The following is a 27,368-nucleotide window of genomic DNA, read 5'->3' as shown; positions in this document are numbered from 1 at the left end:
GCTCTAACTCCATTTGGGACCCGTCCATTGACCTCTATGAGCTGTAACTCTCCATTTGGGACCCGTCCATTGGCCTCTATGAGCTGTAACTCCATTTGGGACCCGTCCATTGACCTCTATGAGCTGTAACTCCATTTGGGACCCGTCCATTGACCTCTATGAGCTCGAACTCCATTTGGGACCCGTCCATTGACCTCTATGAGCTGTAACTCCATTTGGGACCCGTCCATTGACCTCTATGAGCTGGAACTCTCCATTTGCCACTGCAGCGCTGACATCATCATAATCACACTCCTCTTTCCACTCCAGGCGTAAAACTGTTTTTATTTTCCAAGTGCATTGTGGGTGAGGTGGTGGTGGTGGTGGTGGTGGGGGGGGAAATGCCCCGTTGTCCAAGGCAGTAGTGCTTAACTGGATCTGATGATTTTTGTCTGGAGTTTTCTTCCCTTCTAAACCCCAGATTCACATCTTCCCTCTTTATTATCCCATCAGTATTTCCAGCCGGTGACATCAGCAACAACCATCTAATATTCTGTCCACTGCTGCAGTTTATTGTAATAGCTGTAATGTTCTACCTCCGGTACGAACTGTGATGCTGAAGTTGAGCTGGACTATATTTCCTGTGGTGCAGAAGAAGGGGAAAAAAAACAACATGCTTGTTTGATGAGAAACCTGAGAACTAAAGACTTGTATTAGCTCTCTGAGAGAATGCCAAGCCTTCAGCTCAGCAGGCCTTGTATTAGCTCTCTGAGAGAATGCCAAGCCTTCAGCTCAGCAGGTCTTGTATTAGCTCTCTGAGAGAATGCCAAGCCTTCAGCTCAGCAGGCCTTGTATTATCTCTCTGAGAGAATGCCAAGCCTTCAGCTCAGCAGGCCTTGTATTATCTCTCTGAGAGAATGCCAAGCCTTCAGCTCAGCAGGCCAACACAGTCTTGTGATGCACAGGCGACTCGTTTTCAAACACATATATACCAGTGGTTCTGGACTGGTCCGGAACACGTGTGTGTGTGTGTGTGTGTGTGTGTACCAGTGGTTCTGGACTGGTCCGGAACACACGTGTGTGTGTGTGTGTGTGTGTGTGTGTGTGTGTGTGTGTGTGTGTGTGTACCAGTGGTTCTGGACTGGTCCGGAACACGTGTGTGTGTATACCAGTGGTTCTGGACTGGTCCGGAACACGTGTGTGTGTGTGTGTGTGTATACCAGTGGTTCTGGACTGGTCCGGAACACGTCAGCACACTGAGACCTGACTCTGACCACCCATAGAGGGAGAAACAGAGCCAAGTGTAAACAAACATGATGCCAAGTCATTATACCTTGGAGCTGTGGCAGAGTGGGCGTGCTGCTCACATGTAATTATTCATTTCCTGCTTTTTAAAGTGGCTTTGTGTGTACTGTAGTTTATTATAACTCTACCTGACTAGTCCAGGCCTGTACCTCTGACAGTTTATTCCCTACTGTTCCACGGGGTTATAGTATGGAGCTGGCCCCCCTGTTCCCTACTGTTCCACGGGGTTATAGTATGGAGCTGGCCCCCTGTTCCCTACTGTTCCACGGGGTTATAGTATGGAGCTGGCCCCCCTGTTCCCTACTGTTCCACGGGGTTATAGTATGGAGCTGGCCCCCTGTTCCACGGGGTTATAGTATGGAGCTGGCCCCCTGTTCCCTACTGTTCCACGGGGTTATAGTATGGAGCTGGCCCCCCTGTTCCACGGGGTTATAGTATGGAGCTGGCCCCCTGTTCCACGGGGTTATAGTATGGAGCTGGCCCCCTGTTCCCTACTGTTCCACGGGGTTATAGTATGGAGCTGGCCCCCTGTTCCACAGGGTTATAGTATGGAGCTGGCCCCCTGTTCCACGGGGTTATAGTATGGAGCTGGCCCCCTGTTCCACGGGGTTATAGTATGGAGCTGGCCCCCTGTTCCACAGGGTTATAGTATGGAGCTGGCCCCCTGTTCCATTGAGGGTCAATCTAACCTCTGCAGTTGTAATCTCGCTGACTCAGGAAGTTACTGTACAGTTGTGGTCTCGCTGACTCAGGAAGTGACTCTACAGTTGCGGTCTCGCTGACTCAGGAAGTTTCTGTATTGTCCATGAGGTTAAAAGTATTGAGGGTCAATCTAACCTAAACGGTTTGGAGACATATGTTTCATATTGTATTTGTTTTCACCTTTCACGTGTCTGACTGCATCAGTCCCTGCGTCGAGCGCGGGGACTGATTGGATGGACATTTCCTTTTGTTAAAGATGTTATGTGGAGAGTTTTATTATTTGCTTTCTTCTTTCTAATGGGTGGATCAGCTTAATATTGCGGAAAGATTGTTGCTTATACCTTTCATAGACGTAAATACTTTTTAAAGAATATACCTTTTTTATTATTTGCCACAAAACCCTATCACCCTTCCCCCAATGGGAGTAAACTAATAAACAATAACAATTAGTCTTCTACCTTCAGTATATACATCTTATACACATTTTACAGACACAATCGATTTTTTTACAATAGTTAGATCTTGTTTTTTTTTTTTTATTCCTTCCTCTATTTCTGATGTCCATCCAGTTTTGATTTTTGATTTGTTGTAACTGTGCTATTTCACAACATTTCTGAACCTGTATACATTTTTACAATTTTTTTTTTTTTTTTTTTGTGTTCTGTGGAGAGTTTGTCCAGGTGGTTATAGCAGACTGAGTGAACAGGGGAGTATGTTTTGTTAAAGAGAGGAATGTGGTTCATCCTGAATGACTGCTTCTTCATTTAGGTCAGCACCACCTGCCTGTACCGGCTCAACCAATACAATAGTATTCTGTAGCTCTGACGGCTCTGTCTGACTCCATACACTAAGAGGGAAGAATATGGGGAGCTGGAAAACATTTGTACATTTTAGTCTATTTAGCAGACGCTCTTATCCAGAGCGACTTACAGTAGTGAATTCATACATTTCATTTCATGCATTTGTTTTTGTACTGGCCCACCCGTGGGAATCGAACCCACAACCCTGGCGTTGCAAACACCATGCTCTACCAACTGAGCCACAGGGAAGGCATGGTATTGTTACTGCTCCCCTCTGTAGACCATAGACCAGAGCCCTATTCCCTATATAGTGGTACTACTATAGACCAGAGCCCTATTCCCTATATAGTGGTACTACTATAGACCAGAGCCCTATTCCCTATATAGTGGTACTACTATAGACCAGAGCCCTATTCCCTATATAGTGGTACTACTATAGACCAGAGGCCTATTCCCTATATAGTGGTACTACTATAGACCAGAGCCCTATTCCCTATATAGTGGTACTACTATAGACCAGAGCCCTATTCCCTATATAGTGGTACTACTATAGACCAGAGCCCTATTCCCTATATAGTGGTACTACTATAGACCAGAGCCCTATTCCCTATATAGTGGTACTACTATAGACCAGAGCCCTATTCCCTATATAGTGGTACTACTATAGACCAGAGGCCTATTCCCTATATAGTGGTACTACTATAGACCAGAGCCCTATTCCCTATATAGTGGTACTACTATAGACCAGAGCCCTATTCCCTATATAGTGGTACTACTATAGACCAGAGCCCTATTCCCTATATAGTGGTACTACTATAGACCAGAGCCCTATTCCCTATATAGTGGTACTACTATAGACCAGAGCCCTATTCCCTATATAGTGGTACTACTATAGACCAGAGCCCTATTCCCTATATAGTGGTACTACTATAGACCAGAGCCCTATTCCCTATATAGTGGTACTACTATAGACCAGAGCCCTATTCCCTATATAGTGGTACTACTATAGACCAGAGCCCTATTCCCTATATAGTGGTACTACTATAGACCAGAGCCCTATTCCCTATATAGTGGTACTACTATAGACCAGAGCCCTATTCCCTATATAGTGGTGCTACTACAGACCAGAGTCCATCTCATTTCGTTAGCAGCTGGGACTGGCTCTTCTGAAATGACTTGTTCCCTTTTGGTTACTGTCAGGAGGTTTATTCATGAGATGTTGCCACTTTGAAAATATCCCTTTCTCTTTCTTAGAGGAAGGACTGTTTTTAAACGTTTACTGCTTTCAATGTTTCTCCATTTTGTTTTGAGTTCTCTAGGAGTGAGTCACATCCTGGTTTTGGTTTCCTTTCTGGTTTCCCTCTTCAAATAGACGAGGCTTTCCCCTCCTTTTCCTGTGAGTAGAGCTGGCTTCCCTCTCCAAGTAGGAGCGGGTTTTCCTGTGAGTAGAGCTGGCTTCCCTCTCCAAGTAGGAGCGGGTTTTCCTGTGAGTAGAGCTGGCTTACCTCTCCAAGTAGGAGCGGGTTTTCCTGTGAGTAGAGCTGGCTTCCCTCTCCAAGTAGGAGCGGGTTTTCCTGTGAGTAGAGCTGGCTTCCCTCTCCAAGTAGGGAGCGGGTTTTCCTGTGAGTAGAGCTGGCTTCCCTCTCCAAGTAGGAGCGGGTTTTCCTGTGAGTAGAGCTGGCTTCCCTCTCCAAGTAGGAGCGGGTTTTCCTGTGAGTAGAGCTGGCTTCCCCTCCAAGTAGGAGCGGGTTTTCCTGTGAGTAGAGCTGGCTTCCCTCTCCAAGTAGGAGCGGGTTTTCCTGTGAGTAGAGCTGGCTTCCCTCTCCAAGTAGGAGCGGGTTTTTCCTGTGAGTAAAGCTGGCTTCCCTCTCCAAGTAGGGAGCGGGTTTTTCCTGTGAGTAGAGCTGGCTTCCCTCTCCAAGTAGGAGCGGGTTTTCCTGTGAGTAGAGCTGGCTTCCCTCTCCAAGTAGGAGCGGGTTTTCCTGTGAGTAGAGCTGGCTTCCCTCTCCAAGTAGGAGAGGGTTTTCCTGTGAGTAGAGCTGGCTTCCCTCTCCAAGTAGGAGAGGGTTTTCCTGTGAGTAGAGCTGGCTTCCCTCTCCAAGTAGGAGCGGGTTTTCCTGTGAGTAGAGCTGGCTTCCCTCTCCAAGTAGGAGCGGGTTTTCCTGTGAGTAGAGCTGGCTTCCCTCTCCAAGTAGGAGCGGGTTTTCCTGTGAGTAGAGCTGGCTTCCCTCTCCAAGTAGGAGCGGGTTTTCCTGTGAGTAGAGCTGGCTTCCCTCTCCAAGTAGGAGCGGGTTTTCCTGTGAGTAGAGCTGGCTTCCCTCTCCAAGTAGGAGCGGGTTTTCCTGTGAGTAGAGCTGGCTTCCCTCTCCAAGTAGGGAGCGGGTTTTCCTGTGAGTAGAGCTGGCTTCCCTCCAAGTAGGAGCGGGTTTTCCTGTGAGTAGAGCTGGCTTCCCTCTCCAAGTAGGAGCGGGTTTTCCTGTGAGTAGAGCTGGCTTCCCTCTCCAAGTAGGGGAGCGGGTTTTCCTGTGAGTAGAGCTGGCTTCCCTCCAAGTAGGAGCGGGTTTTCCTGTGAGTAGAGCTGGCTTCCCTCTCCAAGTAGGAGCGGGTTTTCCTGTGAGTAGAGCTGGCTTCCCTCTCCAAGTAGGGAGCGGGTTTTCCTGTGAGTAGAGCTGGCTTCCCTCTCCAAGTAGGGAGCGGGTTTTCCTGTGAGTAGAGCTGGCTTCCCTCCAAGTAGGAGCGGGTTTTCCTGTGAGTAGAGCTGGCTTCCCTCCAAGTAGAAGCGGGTTTTCCTGTGAGTAGAGCTGGCTTCCCTCCAAGTAGAAGCGGGTTTTCCTGTGAGTAGAGCTGGCTTCCCTCCAAGTAGGAGCGGGTTTTCCTGTGAGTAGAGCTGGCTTCCCCTCTCCAAGTAGGGAGCGGGTTTTCCTGTGAGTAGAGCTGGCTTCCCTCTCCAAGTAGAAGCGGGTTTTCCTGTGAGTAGAGCTGGCTTCCCTCTCCAAGTAGGAGCGGGTTTTCCTGTGAGTAGAGCTGGCTTCCCTCTCCAAGTAGGAGCGGGTTTTCCTGTGAGTAGAGCTGGCTTACCTCTCCAAGTAGGAGCGGGTTTTCCTGTGAGTTGAGCTGGCTTACCTCTCCAAGTAGGAGCGGGTTTTCCTGTGAGTAGAGCTGGCTTCCCTCTCCAAGTAGGAGCGGGTTTTCCTGTGAGTAGAGCTGGCTTCCCTCTCCAAGTAGGAGAGGGTTTTCCTGTGAGTAGAGCTGGCTTCCCTCTCCAAGTAGGAGAGGGTTTTCCTGTGAGTAGAGCTGGCTTCCCTCTCCAAGTAGGAGCGGGTTTTCCTGTGAGTTGAGCTGGCTTCCCTCTCCAAGTAGGAGCGGGTTTTCCTGTGAGTAGAGCTGGCTTACCTCCAAGTAGGAGCGGGTTTTCCTGTGAGTAGAGCTGGCTTCCCAGCTGGTTTTGACTTATTGAGTTCATGTTGGCCTCTGTGCAGTTACAGTACCAGAACAGTAGAGTTAAGAAACCTTGAAACGCCGCTGGTCATTTTTAAGACCCAGTTTTGCATTTCAGGAAGTGTGATCTGGTCATCTGTTACCGTCAGCACAGCTATCGTTCTATGTCGTAGTCTACACAGTGTCCGTACATACCCCTAGTAATACGGCTGAGTAGTCTACGCGGTAGTCTACATACCCTAGTAATATGGCTGAGTAGTCTACATACCCCTAGTAATACGGCTGAGTAGTCTACATACCCCTAGTAATACGGCTGAGTAGTCTACATACCCCTAGTAATACGGCTGAGTAGTCTACATACCCTAGTAATACGGCTGAGTAGTCTACATACCCTAGTAATACGGCTGAGTAGTCTACATACCCCTAGTAATACGGCTGAGTAGTCTACATACCCCTAGTAATACGGCTGAGTAGCCTACATGCCCCTAGTAATACGGCTGAGTAGTCTACATGCCCCTAGTAATACGGCTGAGTAGTCTACATGCCCCTAGTAATACGGCTGAGTAGTCTACATACCCTAGTAATACGGCTGAGTAGTCTACATACCCCTAGTAATACGGCTGAGTAGTCTACATACCCCTAGTAATACTGAGTAGTCTACCCCTAGTAATACGGCTGAGTAGTCTACATACCCCTAGTAATACGGCTGAGTAGTCTACATACCCCTAGTAATACGGCTGAGTAGTCTACATACCCCTAGTAATACGGCTGAGTAGTCTACATACCCCTAGTAATACGGCTGAGTAGTCTACATACCCCTAGTAATACGGCTGAGTAGTCTACATACCCCTAGTAATACGGCTGAGTAGTCTACATACCCCTAGTAATACGGCTGAGTAGTCTACATACCCCTAGTAATACGGCTGAGTAGTCTACATACCCCCTAGTAATACGGCTGAGTAGTCTACATACCCCTAGTAATACGGCTGAGTAGTCTACATACCCCTAGTAATACGGCTGAGTAGTCTACATACCCCTAGTAATACGGCTGAGTAGTCTACATACCCCTAGTAATACGGCTGAGTAGTCTACATACCCCTAGTAATACGGCTGAGTAGTCTACATACCCCTAGTAATACGGCTGAGTAGTCTACATACCCCCTAGTAATACGGCTGAGTAGTCTACATACCCCTAGTAATACGGCTGAGTAGTCTACATACCCCTAGTAATACGGCTGAGTAGTCTACATACCCCTAGTAATACGGCTGAGTAGTCTACATACCCCTAGTAATACGGCTGAGTAGTCTACATACCCCTAGTAATACGGCTGAGTAGTCTACATACCCCTAGTAATACGGCTGAGTAGTCTACATACCCCTAGTAATACGGCTGAGTAGTCTACATACCCCTTGTAATACGGCTGAGTAGTCTACATACCCCTAGTAATACGGCTGAGTAGTCTACATACCCCTAGTAATACGGCTGAGTAGTCTACATACCCCTAGTAATACGGCTGAGTAGTCTACATACCCCTAGTAATACGGCTGAGTAGTCTACATACCCCTAGTAATACGGCTGAGTAGTCTACATACCCCTAGTAATACGGCTGAGTAGTCTACATACCCCTAGTAATACGGCTGAGTAGTCTACATACCCCCTAGTAATACGGCTGAGTAGTCTACATACCCCTAGTAATACGGCTGAGTAGTCTACATACCCCTAGTAATACGGCTGAGTAGTCTACATACCCCTAGTAATACGGCTGAGTAGTCTACATACCCCTAGTAATACGGCTGAGTAGTCTACATACCCCTAGTAATACGGCTGAGTAGTCTACATACCCCTAGTAATACGGCTGAGTAGTCTACATACCCCTAGTAATACGGCTGAGTAGTCTACATACCCCTAGTAATACGGCTGAGTAGTCTACATACCCCTAGTAATACGGCTGAGTAGTCTACATACCCCCTAGTAATACGGCTGAGTAGTCTACATACCCCTAGTAATACGGCTGAGTAGTCTACATACCCCTAGTAATACGGCTGAGTAGTCTACATACCCCTAGTAATACGGCTGAGTAGTCTACATACCCCTAGTAATACGGCTGAGTAGTCTACATACCCCTAGTAATACGGCTGAGTAGTCTACATACCCCTAGTAATACGGCTGAGTAGTCTACATACCCCTAGTAATACGGCTGAGTAGTCTACATACCCCTAGTAATACGGCTGAGTAGTCTACATACCCCTAGTAATACGGCTGAGTAGTCTACATACCCCTAGTAATACGGCTGAGTAGTCTACATACCCCCTAGTAATACGGCTGAGTAGTCTACATACCCCTAGTAATACGGCTGAGTAGTCTACATACCCCTAGTAATACGGCTGAGTAGTCTACATACCCCTAGTAATACGGCTGAGTAGTCTACATACCCCTAGTAATACGGCTGAGTAGTCTACATACCCCTAGTAATACGGCTGAGTAGTCTACATACCCCTAGTAATACGGCTGAGTAGTCTACATACCCCTAGTAATACGGCTGAGTAGTCTACATACCCCTAGTAATACGGCTGAGTAGTCTACATACCCCTAGTAATACGGCTGAGTAGTCTACATACCCCTAGTAATACGGCTGAGTAGTCTACATACCCCTAGTAATACGGCTGAGTAGTCTACATACCCCTAGTAATACGGCTGAGTAGTCTACATACCCCTAGTAATACGGCTGAGTAGTCTACATACCCCTAGTAATACGGCTGAGTAGTCTACATACCCCTAGTAATACGGCTGAGTAGTCTACATACCCCTAGTAATACGGCTGAGTAGTCTACATACCCCTAGTAATACGGCTGAGTAGTCTACATACCCCTAGTAATACGGCTGAGTAGTCTACATACCCCTAGTAATACGGCTGAGTAGCCTACATACCCTAGTAATACGGCTGAGTAGCCTACATACCCTAGTAATACGGCTGAGTAGCCTACATACCCTAGTAATACGGCTGAGTAGCCTACATACCCTAGTAATACGGCTGAGTAGCCTACATACCCCTAGTAATACGGCTGAGTAGCCTACATGCCCCTAGTAATACGGCTGAGTAGTCTACATGCCCCTAGTAATACGGCTGAGTAGTCTACATGCCCCTAGTAATACGGCTGAGTAGCCTACATGCCCCTAGTAATACGGCTGAGTAGTCTACATGCCCCTAGTAATACGGCTGAGTAGTCTACATGCCCCTAGTAATACGGCTGAGTAGTCTACATGCCCCTAGTAATACGGCTGAGTAGTCTACATGCCCCTAGTAATACGGCTGAGTAGTCTACATGCCCCTAGTAATACGGCTGAGTAGTCTACATGCCCCTAGTAATACGGCTGAGTAGTCTACATGCCCCTAGTAATACGGCTGAGTAGTCTACATGCCCCTAGTAATACGGCTGAGTAGTCTACATGCCCCTAGTAATACGGCTGAGTAGTCTACATGCCCCTAGTAATACGGCTGAGTAGTCTACATGCCCCTAGTAATACGGCTGAGTAGTCTACATGCCCCTAGTAATACGGCTGAGTAGTCTACATGCCCCTAGTAATACGGCTGAGTAGTCTACATGCCCCTAGTAATACGGCTGAGTAGTCTACATGCCCCTAGTAATACGGCTGAGTAGTCTACATGCCCCTAGTAATACGGCTGAGTAGTCTACATGCCCCTAGTAATACGGCTGAGTAGTCTACATGCCCCTAGTAATACGGCTGAGTAGTCTACATGCCCCTAGTAATACGGCTGAGTAGTCTACATGCCCCTAGTAATACGGCTGAGTAGTCTACATGCCCCTAGTAATACGGCTGAGTAGTCTACATGCCCCTAGTAATACGGCTGAGTAGTCTACATGCCCCTAGTAATACGGCTGAGTAGTCTACATGCCCCTAGTAATACGGCTGAGTAGTCTACATGCCCCTAGTAATACGGCTGAGTAGTCTACATGCCCCTAGTAATACGGCTGAGTAGTCTACATGCCCCTAGTAATACGGCTGAGTAGTCTACATGCCCCTAGTATACGGCTGAGTAGTCTACATGCCCCTAGTAATACGGCTGAGTAGTCTACATGCCCCTAGTAATACGGCTGAGTAGTCTACATGCCCCTAGTAATACGGCTGAGTAGTCTACATACCCCTAGTAATACGGCTGAGTAGTCTACATACCCCTAGTAATACGGCTGAGTAGTCTACATACCCCTAGTAATACGGCTGAGTAGTCTACATACCCCTAGTAATACGGCTGGAGTAGTCTACATACCCCTAGTAATACGGCTGAGTAGTCTACATACCCCTAGTAATACGGCTGAGTAGTCTACATACCCCTAGTAATACGGCTGAGTAGTCTACATACCCCTAGTAATACGGCTGAGTAGTCTACATACCCCTAGTAATACGGCTGAGTAGTCTACATACCCCTAGTAATACGGCTGAGTAGTCTACATACCCCTAGTAATACGGCTGAGTAGTCTACATACCCCCTAGTAATACGGCTGAGTAGTCTACATACCCCTAGTAATACGGCTGAGTAGTCTACATACCCCTAGTAATACGGCTGAGTAGTCTACATACCCCTAGTAATACGGCTGAGTAGTCTACATACCCCTAGTAATACGGCTGAGTAGTCTACATACCCCTAGTAATACGGCTGAGTAGTCTACATACCCCTAGTAATACGGCTGAGTAGTCTACATACCCCTAGTAATACGGCTGAGTAGTCTACATACCCCTAGTAATACGGCTGAGTAGTCTACATACCCCTAGTAATACGGCTGAGTAGTCTACATACCCCTAGTAATACGGCTGAGTAGTCTACATACCCCTAGTAATACGGCTGAGTAGTCTACATACCCCTAGTAATACGGCTGAGTAGTCTACATACCCCTAGTAATACGGCTGAGTAGTCTACATACCCCCTAGTAATACGGCTGAGTAGTCTACATACCCCTAGTAATACGGCTGAGTAGTCTACATACCCCTAGTAATACGGCTGAGTAGTCTACATACCCCTAGTAATACGGCTGAGTAGTCTACATACCCCTAGTAATACGGCTGAGTAGTCTACATACCCCTAGTAATACGGCTGAGTAGTCTACATACCCCTAGTAATACGGCTGAGTAGTCTACATACCCCTAGTAATACGGCTGAGTAGTCTACATACCCCTAGTAATACGGCTGAGTAGTCTACATACCCCTAGTAATACGGCTGAGTAGTCTACATACCCCTAGTAATACGGCTGAGTAGTCTACATACCCCTAGTAATACGGCTGAGTAGTCTACATACCCCTAGTAATACGGCTGAGTAGTCTACATACCCCTAGTAATACGGCTGAGTAGTCTACATACCCCTAGTAATACGGCTGAGTAGTCTACATACCCCTAGTAATACGGCTGAGTAGTCTACATACCCCTAGTAATACGGCTGAGTAGTCTACATACCCCTAGTAATACGGCTGAGTAGTCTACATACCCCTAGTAATACGGCTGAGTAGTCTACATACCCCTAGTAATACGGCTGAGTAGTCTACATACCCCTAGTAATACGGCTGAGTAGTCTACATACCCCTAGTAATACGGCTGAGTAGTCTACATACCCCCTAGTAATACGGCTGAGTAGTCTACATACCCCTAGTAATACGGCTGGAGTAGTCTACATACCCCTAGTAATACGGCTGAGTAGTCTACATAACCCCTAGTAATACGGCTGAGTAGTCTACATAACCCCCTAGTAATACGGCTGAGTAGTCTACATAACCCCTAGTAATACGGCTGAGTAGTCTACATAACCCCTAGTAATACGGCTGAGTAGTCTACATAACCCCTAGTAATACGGCTGAGTAGTCTACATAACCCCTAGTAATACGGCTGAGTAGTCTACATAACCCCTAGTAATACGGCTGAGTAGTCTACATAACCCCTAGTAATACGGCTGAGTAGTCTACATACCCCAGTAATACGGCTGAGTAGTCTACATACCCCTAGTAATACGGCTGAGTAGTCTTAGCAAGTACACGGTAGATTGGACTAAGCCACTTTAGTTTTCCTGTTCTGAACACACACACACACACACACACACACACACACACTCTGTCCTAGAACACACTGTGACCACCTCACATGACTATAGTTTAGGCCTTTAGCCAGGGTCTAGAGAGTCCCATTGGTTCAACATGGTTCTGCCTCCCAAATGGCACTCTATTCCCTATATAGTGCACTACTTTAGACCAGAGCCCTATTCCCTCTACTTTAGACCAGAGCCCTATTCCCTATATAGTGCACTACTTTTTTTGACCAGGGCCCATAAGGTAATGCATTTTATATAGTGAATAGGATGGCGTTTGGGACACACGGCCATGTTACTGTCTGTGCCAGCTGGGCCAGTCCTCAGGGTCTAATGGGAAATGATCTGTTCCATTAAACTATAACCTCTAAAAAGACTGGACCAATAGAATGTCATCAATGACTGAGGCCTTTTAGGAAAAACTAGACTGGCAGTGCCCCTGGCCTGCTGCGCTGTTCGGGTACTTTTACAAAGGTTGGCAATGCTGCTGACTAGCTACTTACCACTCTGTTGTTGAATGATTGGTGAAACGTGGACAATACAGCGTTGGAATTCACTGAGGACTGGGGGAAACGTGGACAATACAGCGTGGGAATTCACTGAGGACTGGGGGAAACGTGGACAATACAGCGCTGGAATTCACTGAGGACTGGGGGAAACGTGGACAATACAGCGCTGGAAAAATGGACAATACAGCGCTGGAATTCACTGAGGACTGGGGGAAACGTGGACAATACAGCGCTGGAATTCACTGAGGACTGGGGGAAACGTGGACAATACAGCGCTGGAATTCACTGAGGACTGGGGGAAACGTGGACAATACAGCGCTGGAATTCACTGAGGACTGGGGGGAAACGTGGACAATACAGCGCTGGAATTCACTGAGGACTGGGGGAAACGTGGACAATACAGCGCTGGAATTCACTGAGGACTGGGGGAAACGTGGACAATACAGCGCTGGAATTCACTGAGGACTGGGGGAAACGTGGACAATACAGCGCTGGAATTCACTGAGGACTGGGGGAAACGTGGACAATACAGCGTGGGAATTCACTGAGGACTGGGGGAAACGTGGACAATACAGCGCTGGAATTCATTGAGGACTGGGGCTTTTTACAGAATAGACTGGGCTGGTACTATAGCTCTGTCCCAATTGTCCACCCTTTTCCTGAAGTGTACACTGTACACACACACTCTGCCATGAATGAATGAATGAATTCCATGTTCATGCCAGATCTCCAGTTGGTAACCCATCCCTTATGGGATTTAAAAGGGTTGGTGGGAGGAGGGAGTTTCCAATTTTTGGGGGGGGTTAAACCAATGCAAGAAAGTGTGTGCAAAGTGTACACTTTGGGAGAAGGGTGAAGAATCAGGACACAGCCTTTGAGGAGTTGTGGGGAAGGGTGGAGAATCAGGACACAGCCTTTGAGGAGTTGTGGGGAAGGGTGGATAATCAGGACACAGCCTTTGAGGTGTTGTGGGGAAGGGTGTGGAGGAATCTCTGAGGAGTTGTGGGGAAGGGTGTGGAGGGATCTCTGAGGAGTTGTGGGGAAGGGTGTGGAGGGATCTCTGAGGAGTTGTGGGGAAGGGTGTGGAGGAATCTCTGAGGAGTTGTGGGGAAGGGTGTGGAGGGATCTCTGAGGAGTTGTGGGGAAGGGTGTGGAGGGATCTCTGAGGAGTTGTGGGGAAGGGTGTGGAGGGATCTCTGAGGAGTTGTGGGGAAGGGTGTGGAGGGATCTCTGAGGAGTTGTGGGGAAGGGTGTGGAGGAATCTCTGAGGATTTGTGGGGAAGGGTGTGGAGGAATCTCTGAGGAGTTGTAAGAAAGGCTGGCAGTGGCGCTACTGTTGACTCGCTGCCACTCTGTTGTTTAAAGGACAGGTGAAGCATGTAGGGACCTATTTCATGATGCTTCTGTTGGAACTATGTGGACTGGAACTGTTCCCTGTTATAACAAGTATCTATCTATCTATCTATCTATCTAGACACTCATAAGGGTTCTCCATTTGAAATGGGCACTAGTCTGCTTCCTACAGTAGCAAGAAAAAGTATGTGAACCCTTTTGGAATTACCTGGATTTCTGCATAAATTTGACATTAAAATTTGATCTGATCTTCAAGTCACAGCAATTGACAAACATAGTGTGTGTTTAAACTAATAACACACAAGTTATTGTATTTTTCTTGTCTATATTGAATAAATAATTTTAAACATTTCACAGTGTAGGTTGGAAAAAGGTATGTGAACCCCCTGGGCTAATGACTCCTCCAGAAGCTAATTGGAGTCAGGAGTCAACTAACCTGGAGTCCAATCAATGAGATTGGAGATGTTGCTTAGAGCTGCCCTGCCCTATAAAAAACACTCACAACATTTGAGTTTACTATTCACAAGAAGCATTGCCTGATGTGAGCCATGCCTCGAACTAAAGAGATATATCAGAAGACCTAATATTAAGAATTGTTGACTTGCATAAAGCTGGAAAGGATTATAAAAGTATCTCTCTAAAAAGCCTTCATGTTCATCAGTCCACGGTAAGACACATTGTCTATAAATGGAGGAAGTTCAGCACTGTTGCTACTCTCCCTAGGAGTGGCCGTCCTGCAAAGATGACTGCAAGAGCCCAGCGCAGAATGCTCAATGAGGTTAAGAAGAATCCTAGAGTGTCAGCTGAAGACTTACAGAAATCTCTGGAACATGCTAACATCTCTGTTGACGAGTCTACGATATGTAAAACACTAAACAAGAATGGTGTTCATGGGAGGACACCACGGAAGAAGCCACTGCTGTTCAATAAAAACATTGCTGCACGTCTGAAGTTTGCAAAAGTGCACCTGGATGTTCCACAGCGCTACTGGCAAAATATTCTGTGGACAGATGAAACTACAGTTGAGTTGTTTGGAAGGAACACAGCACACCAACATCAAAACCTCATCCCAACTGTAAAGTATGGTGGAGGGAGCATCATGGTTTGGGGCTGCTTTGCTGCCTCAGGGCCTGGACAGCTTGCTATCATCGACGGATAAAAGCAATTCCCAAGTTTTATCACGACATTTTGCAGGAGAATGTTAGGCTATCTGTCCGCCAATTGAAGCTCAAACAGAAGTTGGGTGACGCAACAGGACAACTACAAACAAAAAACACAGAAGTATATCAACAACGGAATGGATTCAACAGAAGAAAAATACTCCTTCTGGAGTGGCCCGGTCAGAGTCCTGACCTCAACCCGATTTCAGATGCTGTGACATGACCTCAAGAGAGCAGTTCACACCAGACATCCCAAGAATATTGCTGAACTGAAACAGTTTTGTAAAGAGGAACGGTCCAAAATTCCTCCTGACCGTTGTGCAGGTCTGATCCTCAACTACAGAAAACGTTTGGTTGAGGTTATTGCTGCCAAAGGAGGGTCAACCAGTTATTAAACCCAAGGGTTCATGTACTTTTCCCGCCCTGCACTGTGAATGTTTACACGGTGTGTTTCAATAAAGACATGAAAACGTAGAATTGTTTGTTATTTGTTTAAGCAGACTGTTTGTTTGTCTATTGTTGTGACTTAGATGAAGATCAGATCAAATTTAATTACCATTTTATGCAGAAATCCAGGTATTTCCAAAGGGTTCATATACTTTTTCTTGCCACCGTATATATCACACCTTATTCCCCTGTTTAGGGCACTACTTTTAGCCAGAGACTCATAGGGGTTCTCTATTAAGAATAGGCACTAGTCTGCTTCCTATATCACGCCCTATTCCCCTGTTTAGGGCACTACTTTTAGCCAGAGACTCATAGGGGTTCTCTATTAAGAATAGGCACTAGTCTGCTTCCTATATCACACCCTATTCCCCTGTTTAGGGGACTTTTTTGGGCTTTTTCACTTTGATGCCCTGGCCTTAAAGTACAGCACTAATGTAGAGAATAGGTTCCCATTTCAGAGTGGCCCTAAACAGAAACTATATAAGTGTGTTTTGACTTGTTGTTTCTGCAGGATGCTCCTCCCTGACGCGGTACGTTACCGTGCCTGGGACTGACTCTGAGTCATTCTTATCTCCTGCGTTGCTGTTCCTTTTGTTGTGCTGTGATTTTTTTGCTGACGACACACTGCTTCCTGTTGTTGCCAGGCTGTGTGTCAATATGCTGAATATGTTGAAATTTGTGAACGATTTAATAACCTTTTCCTACTTTGGGAGGGAATGTTAGTCTTTCCCAGGTCCTTGATATCCTCTACCTGTACTTTTGGACTGCTCTCTTCAATTCAAACCACATTTTCAATGGAGACTGAAAATGTTGGGTTTTTGTGGTCAATGAACCATTTCTTTGTGGATTTTGATGTGTGCTTGGGGTCATTGTCTTGCTGGAAATACCACATGTTTCAGCCTCCTAGCAGAGGCAACCAGATGTTTTGGCCTGGTACTGTGTAGTTCATGATCCTGTTGACCTTAACAAGGGCCCCATGACTAGTGGAAGCAAAATAGCCTCATAACATCAGTCCTCACCATATATTACAGGAGGTATACCCCATAACATCAAATATCCCTCACCATATATTACAGGAGGTATACCCCATAACATCAAGGATCCCTCACCATATATTACAGGAAGTATACCCAATAACATCAAATATCCCTCACCATATTTTACAGGAGGTATACCCCATAACATCAAATATCCCTCACCATATTTTACAGGAGGTATACCCCATAATATCAAGGATCCCTCACCATATTTTACAGGAAGTATACCCCATAATATCAAATGTTCCTCACCATATATTCCTCACCATATTTTACAGGAGGTATACCCCATAACATCAAGGATCCCTCACCATATTTTACAGGAGGTATACCCCATAACATCAAATATCCCTCACCATATTTTACAGGAGGTATACCCCATAACATCAAGGATCCCTCACCATATTTTACAGGAGGTATACCCCATAACATCAAGGATCCCTCACCATATTTTACAGGAGGTATACCCCATAACATCAAATATTCCTCACCATATTTTACAGGAGGTATACCCCATAACATCAAATATCCCTCACCATATTTTACAGGAGGTATACCCCATAATATCAAATGTTCCTCACCATATATTCCTCACCATATTTTACAGGAGGTATACCCCATAACATCAAGGATCCTCACCATATTTTACAGGAGGTATACCCCATAACATCAAATATCCCTCACCATATTTTACAGGAAGTATACCCCATAATATCAAATATCCCTCACCATATTTTACAGGAAGTATACCCCATAACATCAAGGATCCCTCACCATATTTTACAGGAAGTATACCCCATAACATCAAATATTCCTCACCATATTTTACAGGAGGTATACCCCATAACATCAAATATTCCTCACCATATTTTACAGGCGGTATACCCCATAACATCAAATATCCCTCACCATATTTTACAGGAAGTATACCCCATAACATCAAGGATCCCTCACCATATTTTACAGGAGGTATACCCCATAACATCAAATATCCCTCACCATATTTTACAGGAGGTATACCCCATAACATCAAATATCCCTCACCATATTTTACAGGAAGAATACCCCATAACATCAAATATCCCTCACCATATTTTACAGGAAGTATACCCCATAACATCAAATATCCCTCACCATATTTTACAGGAGGTATACCCCATAATATCAAGGATCCCTCACCATATTTTACAGGAAGTATACCCCATAATATCAAGGATCCCTCACCATATTTTACAGGAAGTATACCCCATAATATCAAATGTTCCTCACCATATATTCCTCACCATATTTTACAGGAGGTATACCCCATAACATCAAGGATCCTCACCATATTTTACAGGAGGTATACCCCATAACATCAAATATCCCTCACCATATTTTACAGGAAGTATACCCCATAATATCAAATATCCCTCACCATATTTTACAGGAAGTATACCCCATAACATCAAATATTCCTCACCATATTTTACAGGAGGTATACCCCATAACATCAAATATTCCTCACCATATTTTACAGGCGGTATACCCCATAACATCAAATATTCCTCACCATATTTTACAGGCGGTATACCCCATAACATCAAATATCCCTCACCATATTTTACAGGAGGTATACCCCATAACATCAAGGATCCCTCACCATATTTTACAGGAGGTATACCCCATAACATCAAATATCCCTCACCATATTTTACAGGAGGTATACCCCATAATATCAAATATCCCTCACCATATTTTACAGGAAGTATACCCCATAACATCAAATATTCCTCACCATATTTTACAGGAGGTATATTCAAATATTCCTCACCATATTTTACAGGAGGTATACCCCATAACATCAAGGATCCCTCACCGTATTTTACAGGAGGTATGAGGTTCTGCGGAGGATTCCTCTTTTCGATGCCAAACCCGCCACTGGTGTGAGTGACCGAAGAGACTTATTTTCATGTCATTTTTTACCAAAACACAGGTTCCAATCCAAGTGCCAAGGTTCCCAATAATAATGGACCTGATTTTTGTGTAGTTAGTTTACTGGGTTTGTTTTGTACTTGGGAGTTTTTAGTCTTTTGGATCACAAGTCCAGACAACAGCAATCATTTCCTTAGATGAGTCATCTTCAAAGAATACACACTGTGATGGGGCAATGAACGTGTGTGTGAGAGTGTGAACACACTTGGCTAGAACGCTGAGGATGACGGTCACATGTGACCATGGGTGTGTCTCACATGGCACCCTATACCCTATATTGTGCCCTACTTTCGACCAGGGCCATATGGCATGGCACCCTATTCCCTGGAGTGGTGTGGAGCCACATTGAGTTAGGGTTAGGGAAGGTTCTAGAAGGAGACACATAGGGTTAGGGAAGGTTCTAGAAGGAGACACATAGGGTTAGGGAAGGTTCTAGAAGGAGACACATAGGGTTAGGGAAGGTTCTAGAAGGAGACACATAGGGTTAGGGAAGGTTCTAGAAGGAGACACATAGGGTTAGGGAAGGTTCTAGAAGGAGACACATAGGGTTAGGGAAGGTTCTAGAAGGAGACACATAGGGTTAGGGAAGGTTCTAGAAGGAGACACATAGGGTTAGGGAAGGTTCTAGAAGGAGACACATAGGGTTAGGGAAGGTTCTAGAAGGAGACACATAGGGTTAGGGAAGGTTCTAGAAGGAGACACATAGGGTTAGGGAAGGTTCTAGAAGGAGACACATAGGGTTAGGGAAGGTTCTAGAAGGAGACACATAGGGTTAGGGAAGGTTCTAGAAGGAGACACATAGGGTTAGGGAAGGTTCTAGAAGGAACCACATAGTGTTAGGCTACAGTGGGCTCATGGTCTGTAGCTCTGATCCCTGTGATCTCTGAAATGGAGACATAGATCAGACTCATTCAAATACAGAGACAGGAAATGCCAAACTAGCTAATCATATCTGGGTCAACTCCACAGGGCAAAGGCCTCCTGTCTCTCTCTCTCTCTCTCTCTCTCTCTCTCTCTCTCTCTCTCTCTCTCTCTCTCTCTCTCTCTCTCTCTCTCTCTCTCTCTCTCTGTCTCTCTCTCTCTCTCTCTCTCTCTTTCTCTCTGTCTCTCTGTCTCTCTCTCTCTCTCTTTCTCTCTGTCTCTCTGTCTCTCTCTCTCTCTCTCTGTCTCTCTGTCTCTCTCTCTCTCTCTCTCTCTCTTTCTCTTTCTCTCTGTCTCTCTCTCTCTCTTTCTGTCTTTCTCTTTCTCTCTCTCATTCTAGGTTGCGTAATCTTTGTTACCTTGAAACTCATTTAATTGACTTGTTAGCATACTTGGTTAATGTACATGGCAATTGGGATAGATTTTCAAATTGGGATAGATTATCAAAGTGCTTTAATTTCCCTCCCACACGGCCTGCAAGGACTCCGTTAGACAATGCTGCAGTTTCAGAGATCAATCACCTGGCCCTCGTCGTCTGCCTGTTTTGTCGTCTGCCTGTTTTGTCGTCTGCCTGTTTTGTCGTCTGTTCTGCCTGTTCTGTCTGTGAGTGAGTGATCACCACAGAGATGAGTTCTAAACCAGACAGTCATTATCTAACAGAGACATAGTCTTGAAACTCACGCCTCCACAACACACCTTAACACGTTGCAGCTCACAGCACACTGTACCAGCCGGTACCTGGTGGGTAGTGAGAATTCAGTAAGGGTTCTGTGAGGTCTGTTTTAGTTGTCCCTCCCTGTATGGATGGACCCAGCGTCTGCCCTAGACAACCTTTCAAATCACAGCCTACACCTCCAGCCCTCATCCTGAACCCCAGGCTCTAGCCACAGGCCTTTACCTCACTCCTCCAGCCCTTAGCCCTCATCCTGAACCCCAGGCTCTAGCCACAGGCCTTTACCTCACTCCTCCAGCCCTTAGCCCTCATCCTGAACACCAGGCTCTAGCCACAGGCCTTTACCTCACTCCCCCAGCCCTTAGCCCTCATCCTGAACCCCAGGCTCTAGCCACAGGCCTTTACCTCACTCCCCCAGCCCTTAGCCCTCATCCTGAACCCCAGGCTCTAGCCACAGGCCTTTACCTCACTCCTCCAGCCCTTAGCCCTCATCCTGAACCCCAGGCTCTAGCCACAGGCCTTTACCTCACTCCTCCAGCCCTTAGCCCTCATCCTGAACCCCAGGCTCTAGCCACAGGCCTTTACCTCACTCCTCCAGCCCTTAGCCCTCATCCTGAACCCCAGGCTCTAGCCACAGGCCTTTACCTCACTCCTCCAGCCCTTAGCCCTCATCCTGAACACCAGGCTCTAGCCACAGGCCTTTACCTCACTCCTCCAGCCCTTAGCCCTCATCCTGAACCCCAGGCTCTAGCCACAGGCCTTTACCTCACTCCTCCAGCCCTTAGCCCTCATCCTGAACCCCAGGCTCTAGCCACAGGCCTTTACCTCACTCCTCCAGCCCTTAGCCCTCATCCTGAACCCCAGGCTCTAGCCACAGGCCTTTACCTCACTCCTCCAGCCCTTAGCCCTCATCCTGAACCCCAGGCTCTAGCCACAGGCCTTTACCTCACTCCTCCAGCCCTTAGCCCTCATCCTGAACCCCAGGCTCTAGCCACAGGCCTTTACCTCACTCCTCCAGCCCTTAGCCCTCATCCTGAACCCCAGGCTCTAGCCACAGGCCTTTACCTCACTCCTCCAGCCCTCATCCTGAACCCCAGGCTCTAGCCACAGGCCTTTACCTCACTCCTCCAGCCCTTAGCCCTCATCCTGAACCCCAGGCTCTAGCCACAGGCCTTTACCTCACCTCTCCAGCCCTTAGCCCTCATCCTGAACACCAGGCTCTAGCCACAGGCCTTTACCTCACCCTTCCAGCCCTTAGCCCTCATCCTGAACACCAGGCTCTAGCCACAGGCCTTTACCTCACCCCTCCAGCCCTTAGCCCTCATCCTGAACACCAGGCTCTAGCCACAGGCCTTTACCTCACTCCTCCAGCCCTTAGCCCTCATCCTGAACCCCAGGCTCTAGCCACAGGCCTTTACCTCACTCCTCCAGCCCTTAGCCCTCATCCTGAACACCAGGCTCTAGCCACAGGCCTTTACCTCACTCCTCCAGCCCTTAGCCCTCATCCTGAACACCAGGCTCTAGCCACAGGCCTTTACCTCACCTCTCCAGCCCTTAGCCCTCATCCTGAACCCCAGGCTCTAGCCACAGGCCTTTACCTCACTCCTCCAGCCCTTAGCCCTCATCCTGAACCCCAGGCTCTAGCCACAGGCCTTTACCTCACTCCTCCAGCCCTTAGCCCTCATCCTGAACCCCAGGCTCTAGCCACAGGCCTTTACCTCACTCCTCCAGCCCTTAGCCCTCATCCTGAACACCAGGCTCTAGCCACAGGCCTTTACCTCACTCCTCCAGCCCTTAGCCCTCATCCTGAACCCCAGGCTCTAGCCACAGGCCTTTACCTCACTCCTCCAGACCTTAGCACCAAACCCCTGTCCTAGGCCAGGTCCAGCCTTACTCCATACCCCCCAGCCCTTAGCACCCATCCTCAACACCAGGCTCTGGCCACAGCCCTTTCCCCTGTCCTAGGCCAGGTCCAGCCTTACTCCCAGCCCTTAGCACCAAACCCCTGTCCTAGGCCAGGCCCAGTCTCACCTCACTCCCCCAGCCCTTAGCACCTATCCTCAACACCAGGCTCTGGCCACAGCCCTGTCCCAGGCCCAGCCTCACTACATGCCCTTAGCCCCAGACCCTTAACCTGTCCCAGGCCCAGCCTCACTACATGCCCTTAGCCCCAGACCCTTCCTCTGTCCCAGGCCCAGCCTCACTACATGCCCTTAGCCCCAGACCCTTCCCCTGTCCCAGGCCCAGCCTCACTACATGCCCTTAGCCCCAGACCCTTCCTCTGTCCCAGGCCCAGCCTCACTACATGCCCTTAGCCCCAGACCCTGGGAGAGAGGGTACATAGTGATACATGTACCCATACAGATAGTTCTACAGTAGAGACAGAGAGAGGGTACATAGTGATACATGTACCCATACAGATAGTTCTACAGTAGAGACAGAGAGAGGGTACATAGTGATACATGTACCCATACAGATAGTTCTACAGTAGAGAGAGAGAGAGAGGGTACATAGTGATACATGTACCCATACAGATAGTTCTACAGTAGAGAGAGAGAGAGAGGGTACATAGTGATACATGTACCCATACAGATAGTTCTACAGTAGAGAGAGAGAGAGAGGGTACATAGTGATACATGTACCCATACAGATAGTTCTACAGTAGAGAGAGAGAGAGAGGGTACATGGTGATACATGTACCCATACAGATAGTTCTACAGTAGAGACAGAGAGAGGGTACATAGTGATACATGTACCCATACAGATAGTTCTACAGTAGAGACAGAGAGAGGGTACATAGTGATACATGTACCCATACAGATAGTTCTACAGTAGAGACAGAGAGAGGGTACATGGTGATACATGTACCCATACAGATAGTTCTACAGTAGAGACAGAGAGAGGGTACATGGTGATACATGTACCCATACAGATAGTTCTACAGTAGAGACAGAGAGAGGGTACATGGTGATACATGTACCCATACAGATAGTTCTACAGTAGAGACAGAGAGAGGGTACATAGTGATACATGTACCCATACAGATAGTTCTACAGTAGAGACAGAGAGAGGGTACATAGTGATACATGTACCCAGCTAGAGACAGAGAGAGGGTACATGGTAGTGGGCATAACTTGTTCATTCCCCTCCCTAAGAAGATGAGAACTGCATCCCAAATGGCACCCTATGTCCTACATAGTCTCTATGGGCCCTGATAAAAAGTAGTGCACTATATAGGGAATAGGATGTTGTTTGGTACTTTTGGAGTTATTTTCTCTGAACTGTAGAGGCTGAAGGGCTCGGTTCTCTGGGGACCAGTACAGTGGGTAACTTCTTCCCTACTAATAATATAACTCCTTAGGCTGCCCCACATGGGAAATAAGGACAGGCCTCTGACTGGGACAGGGCAACTCTTAGGCTGCCCCACATGGGAAATAAGGACAGGCCTCTGACTGGGACAGGGCAACTCTTAGGCTGCTCCACATGGGAAATAAGGACAGGCCTCTGACTGGGACAGGGAAACACATACCATACCAAGTCAAATCTGTTTATTTGTCACACGCACAGGATACAGAAGGTGTAGTGAAATGGTTACTTGCATAGTGGAGTCTTTTTGTTTAGACATGTAGCTAGCTAGCTAAACAACTAACCATAATCCCAACTCATAACGTTACTACCCTGCATGAATCTGCAGGTAGCTAACCAACTAGGTTCAATGTCAGCTAGCTAGCTAACATTGGTCTATAACTAGCAATGCAAATGGCTCTGAGATACGAATAATATAACTACACATATCATACGCGTAACATTTAGCTAGCGAACCAGCTAACGTTAGCTAGCTAGCTAAACAGTAAGCTTTAACTTGGAAATGAAAATGACTTTCTGGCAAAATTAGAAACTGTAGCTAGCTAGAAAATGTTAGCTAGCTAGAAAACATTGGATGGAAGCTTCTCCCTCTCTGTCACGGTTGCCATGGTTGCCCTTAGTTTGAAGATGTAATCAGGTATTTTATACAACAGCCTTGTGTGTGTTCTCTATTCGACTCCCTCAGCATATTTGCAATGAAACGCCAGAATGTTCTCCATCTCCTTGACTATCATACTCTAATTCCACAGATTTTTCAAAACTCTATCCTTCAGAAAGTGGAGAGCAACACTGATGCAGTTCTACTACGCGATGTCTTTTATAAAAAGCAGCGTTAGAAATGATTACCTACACATACTGACCAGCTCATGTTTATAGACAGAAACGTGCTACATGGCAGACCAATCCGAACTCATCTCTCAGCATGTCCAGCCCACCCATTTATCTCAGCCAATCATGGCTAGCGGGAAGGTTCCTGGCCTTTTTCCGTGGCTAAACTAACTATGCTTGTAATTTTAACTATTTTATAAAAATGCATTTAGATTCTTTTTTAAAAAAGTTTATGTTCAAATGCCTCTCCTGCGAAGTGTTGACTCGTGACCTACGCCTCGTTCCCTGATACGAGTCACACGTACTCCCATCTCCTCTGCAGCGCCCCAACAGCAGTCAGTTGCAGGTTGCCTACTCTGATGCCCCCAGGCTCCTCCCAGACTGCCCCGCCCCAGGCTCCTCCCAGACTGCCCCGCCCCCCCAGACTGCTGCCCCCTCAAGGCTCCTCCCAGAATGCCCCGCCAAGGCTCCTCCCAGACTGACCCCCCCCGGCTCCTCCCAGACTGCCGCCCCCCCAGGCTCCTCCCAGACTGCCCCCAGGTTCCACACCTAGTAGGTAAAGGCTATCTATGGAGGGCTGGTCAGGGCTTCCACACCCAGTAGGTCAAGGTTATCTATGGAGGGCTGGTCAGGGCCTCCACACCCAGTAGGTAAAGGCTATCTATGGAGGGCTGGTCAGGGCTTCCACACCCAGTAGGTAAAGGTTATCTATCTATGGAGGGCTGGTCAGGGCCTCCACACCCAGCAGGTAAAGGCTATCTATGGAGGGCTGGTCAGGGCTTCCACACCCAGTAGGTAAAGGCTATCTATCTATGGAGGGCTGGTCAGGGCCTCCACACCCAGTAGGTAAAGGTTATCTATCTATGGAGGGCTGGTCAGGGCTTCCACACCCAGCAGGTAAAGGCTATCTATGGAGGGCTGGTCAGGGCTTCCACACCCAGTAGGTAAAGGTTATCTATCTATGGAGGGCTGGTCAGGGCCTCCACACCCAGCAGGTAAAGGCTATCTATGGAGGGCTGGTCAGGGCTTCCACACCCAGTAGGTAAAGGCTATCTATGGAGGGCTGGTCAGGGCTTCCACACCCAGTAGGTAAAGGCTATCTATGGAGGGCTGGTCAGGGCCTCCACACCCAGTAGGTAAAGGTTATCTATCTATGGAGGGCTGGTCAGGGCCTCCACACCCAGCAGGTAAAGGCTATCTATGGAGGGCTGGTCAGGGCTTCCACACCCAGTAGGTAAAGGCTATCTATGGAGGGCTGGTCAGGGCTTCCACACCCAGTAGGTCAAGGCTATCTATGGAGGGCTGGTCAGGGCTTCCACACCCAGTAGGTAAAGGCTATCTATGGAGGGCTGGTCAGGGCTTCCACACCCAGTAGGTCAAGGCTATCTATGGAGGGCTGGTCAGGGCTTCCACACCCAGTAGGTCAAGGCTATCTATCTATGGAGGGCTGGTCAGGGCTTCCACACCCAGTAGGTCAAGGCTATCTATCTATGGAGGGCTGGTCAGGGCTTCCACACCCAGTAGGTCAAGGTTATCTATGGAGGGCTGGTCAGGGCCTCCACACCCAGTAGGTAAAGGTTATCTATCTATGGAGGGCTGGTCAGGGCTTCCACACCCAGCAGGTAAAGGCTATCTATGGAGGGCTGGTCAGGGCTTCCACACCCAGTAGGTAAAGGTTATCTATCTATGGAGGGCTGGTCAGGGCCTCCACACCCAGCAGGTAAAGGCTATCTATGGAGGGCTGGTCAGGGCTTCCACACCCAGTAGGTCAAGGTTATCTATCTATGGAGGGCTGGTCAGGGCTTCCACACCCAGTAGGTAAAGGCTATCTATGGAGGGCTGGTCAGGGCCTCCACACCCAGCAGGTAAAGGCTATCTATGGAGGGCTGGTCAGGGCTTCCACACCCAGTAGGTCAAGGCTATCTATCTATGGAGGGCTGGTCAGGGCTTCCACACCCAGTAGGTAAAGGCTATCTATGGAGGGCTGGTCAGGGCTTCCACACCCAGTAGGTAAAGGCTATCTATGGAGGGCTGGTCAGGGCTTCCACACCCAGTAGGTCAAGGCTATCTATGGAGGGCTGGTCAGGGCTTCCACACCCAGTAGGTCAAGGCTATCTATGGAGGGCTGGTCAGGGCCTCCACACCCAGTAGGTAAAGGCTATCTATCTATGGAGGGCTGGTCAGGGCTTCCACACCCAGTAGGTAAAGGCTATCTATGGAGGGCTGGTCAGGGCTTCCACACCCAGTAGGTCAAGGCTATCTATGGAGGGCTGGTCAGGGCCTCCACACCCAGTAGGTAAAGGTTATCTATCTATGGAGGGCTGGTCAGGGCTTCCACACCCAGTAGGTAAAGGCTATCTATCTATGGAGGGCTGGTCAGGGCTTCCACACCCAGTAGGTAAAGGCTATCTATCTATGGAGGGCTGGTCAGGGCCTCCACACCCAGTAGGTCAAGGGTATCTATCTATGGAGGGCTGGTCAGGGCTTCCACACCCAGTAGGTAAAGGCTATCTATCTATGGAGGGCTGGTCAGGGCTTCCACACCCAGTAGGTCAAGGCTATCTATCTATGGAGGGCTGGTCAGGGCCTCCACACCCAGTAGGTAAAGGCTATCTATCTATGGAGGGCTGGTCAGGGCCTCCACACCCAGCTGACAGAAGCTATATCCATCTCTGCTGTAATGACTGAGGTGTTTCTGTTTGATCTCCAGGGCTGTGGTCCGAGGTGTGGTATTTCTCTGTTCCCTGTGACACACGGCTCCTGTGGCGGAGCGGCACGGCTTCGT

The 27,368-nt window shown here is 47.7% G+C and overlaps 1 protein-coding gene across 6 annotated transcripts in view; it reads left to right on the top strand.

Annotated features, from left to right (window-relative positions):
• LOC106588129 (FH1/FH2 domain-containing protein 1-like) overlaps positions 1–27,368 on the top strand; it is a 141,488-nt gene that overhangs the window by 13,457 nt on the left and 100,663 nt on the right. The window lies entirely within an intron of this gene.

This window comes from Salmo salar, chromosome ssa26 (genome assembly GCF_905237065.1).
Source record: "Salmo salar chromosome ssa26, Ssal_v3.1, whole genome shotgun sequence".
Classification (NCBI taxonomy): domain Eukaryota; kingdom Metazoa; phylum Chordata; class Actinopteri; order Salmoniformes; family Salmonidae; genus Salmo; species Salmo salar.
Note: the sequence above shows the minus strand (reverse complement) of the source record. Positions and strands in the feature narration are given on the sequence as shown.